This window comes from Staurois parvus, unplaced genomic scaffold (genome assembly GCF_062004578.1).
Source record: "Staurois parvus isolate SC_StPar_1 unplaced genomic scaffold, SC_StPar_1.0 ptg000075l, whole genome shotgun sequence".
NCBI lineage: Eukaryota > Metazoa > Chordata > Amphibia > Anura > Ranidae > Staurois > Staurois parvus.
The window spans coordinates 2,317,320-2,320,096 of record NW_028317871.1 but is presented as its reverse complement, the minus strand read 5'-3'; positions in this window follow the sequence as shown (position 1 = coordinate 2,320,096).

Sequence of the window (2,777 nt, the reverse complement as noted above, 5' to 3'; positions counted from 1 at the left end):
TTCGCGAACCCGATGGTGTATCTTCTGCAGCTCCCGTTGCAGAGATTGCACATAACCTGTAAGCTGTGAATGCAAAGACGACAACTGTTGAGGAAAGTACAACCCTGTTTTGGGAGGTCCCCCAAACAACACCTCGTAGGGTGACAGCCCATGTGGTTGCCGAGGGGCATTCCGGATGGAATAGGGGGCAATGGGGAGACGCTCAGGCCAAGGTTTTTGGGTATCGGAAGACGTTCAACCTTACCGCTACTATCGGGGTGATATGGGGTGTGTCGCCGCTGACTCCAGTTCCACCAAAGAAATGCAGTCGTGTCCTTTGGAAGAGAGATTAGTAGTGGACAAAGAAGACATGTTAGCAGAAGAGGTGTTAGTATTGTTAGTCGTGTTGCAAAATTCAGCACTGTCATTGCTGTCCTCCCCCCCCTTCTCATCTTCCGACACAGGAAGAAGAGAAGCTGGGTTAAGAATAGTGCATCGTTTGATAGTGAGGTTAGTAGGGGTTAGGAGGGCTTTCCCCTGAGAGGGGTACCTTGCCTTGGATGTCCTGTTTTCGCAGGACCGTTCTTGCTGCACCGGTGTCAGTGAGGCAAGGGAGGGGATATTTTAATTCCTCTAGAAAAAGATGGATCTGGGCCGACACCGATTTGTCAACTTCCTATGAGAATTCATAGGAGTTACTTACCATGGTGGTCATAGGGGCGGAGGACTCATCAGGAATGAACTGCCACCGACCTTTAGGTAATTGGGGACAGCTCCTCCTCATGTGCCCCGTTTGGTGGCACTGGAAGCACCTGGGTGGGGGCCTATCCTTCCTGTGACCCAGATCCCTTGGTTTTTCGTGTGGGGTCTGGGACATAAGAACTTTGGCCTTGTCTTGTTTTCTTCTATCCATTTCCCTCTCTATTGCCGCAAGAGTGGAAAGGATAGCAGGGATAGACATCTCATTATATTCGGGTCGGGCCAGAACCAGCCTTTCCCGAATTTTAGTATCGATGCCTTCCAAAAATTTGGCCCGCAACAGAATGTGCGTCGCGGTCACCTTTACCCCTTCAGTTGGAGCATCAGGTCCAACTTCCAGATCCGCATCCAGTGCCGTCTGCTTGAGACGGCGCCAGAAGCAGGCGCTTTCCTCATTAGGACCCTGGGTGAGCTTCATCATGTCCGTAGTAGAGGTAGCACCATACATTTCTGGAAGCTTTGCCTTTAGCTGTGTACAGAACTCTTTGCCCCCTGAAGTCATCTCCTCATGCGTGGTTATAGAGCACCCTGCAATCACTGTACTGGCCACTTCCATGCCCACCTTTGCCCGTAGGATCTGTGCACAATCTGACCCGCTCATACCATAGCTGAACTGGTTTTGTCCAAACATTCGAGCAAATCCTCTCGGATTGACTCGATAGTCCGGGAGCTCAGCCAGAATAGTGCGGATCTCTGCCGGGGTGAAGGGGACATGCCAAACTACCCGTTCCCCTAAAGTCCATTCCCCCCGTGCATTGGGAGGACCTTCAAATTGCTGCACCCTGACTGGATAGGCCTCGGTCCGGGAAGAGTGCAAGGGCTGACCCAGCATCATCGGTGGGCTTAGATTAACCACCTCGCTTACTGCACCTTCAGGTTTGAGGTCCCTCAGATCAGGGTATAGCTGGGGGGCAGGGGTCTGATCAGTGGTTCGTAGCGCTTTGATGCAATCCGCCCTGTTTTTTAACCGGGTGTCTATTCCCCTTGATTCACAGATAGTCTGCAAATCGGTTGTTGAGTAGGCTTCATAGTTGGAAACAGAAGGAGCTGGGGTGAAGCAGGGAGAAGGGAGAGGTAGAGGCAGAGGCTGAGGCATAGAGACAGAAGACACAGAAGGTATGTCAAGAGTGACGTCACTAACAGAAGGGTGCAGTTATACTTATCTCAGCCACTGTTGGTTGTTGGGGAACCCCAGCAGACCCTGATCCTGCCTGCCTCAGTAGAGTCAGCCCTGAAAGAGCTTCCTCCACCTCTGACACCGGATCTTCCTGTTTTATTCCCTCTGGAGGCCAGGTATACATCACCTGGTTCTTCCGGACAGACACCAGTTTATGTATGCCCTGCTTCCCTAATCGGATTGACCTGTGAAGCCATAGCTGTGCGATCTCTAGTTCTGACGCCTGCATCCGTGGTTCAAATTCAGAGATGAATTTTTCCCACCTCCATGCGTCAAATGTACCTTCCCGGGGAATTTCCCATCTGGTACCCTTCGACCATTTATTCCACCTTTTGAGGGGTTCTGTAGACTTCCCCCCCAAACTCACCTTCATCAGTTGTGCAGCTGTCCTTACCCTGAAGAGGGCTGGTTCCCCCTCTCTCTTCATGGACTGACTACTGCCCATCGTGACTAGTCACTGGTATATATCCCGCGTCCGGGTACCTGTTTACCCCCTGGAGCACTCGGTGGGATCCTACCGAGAGGCCTGATTCCACCACTTTCCCAGCACAGCGTAATTTATGTGATACTTATCGATCACCCGAAGCGCATCAAGTGGCGGTCAGACTGAGAGCACACCTCCCACTCCCACAGCGCAATTTGTGTGATCCTGACCACCCGAAGTGTTTGTGGTAACCAGGCTAAGCGTTACTTCCCTGGACCGCCCACTCGCACAGCGTAATTTATGTGGTTCTCATCACCCACTGTGTTTGGCAGGCCACACCGCACAATGATGAAAGTGGCTTTTCTCTCCCTGCACACAGTAGCTAACACAAGTCAAAACAAAAAGAGGGGTTCTTGGATGTTACTTAGGGGTCACTGG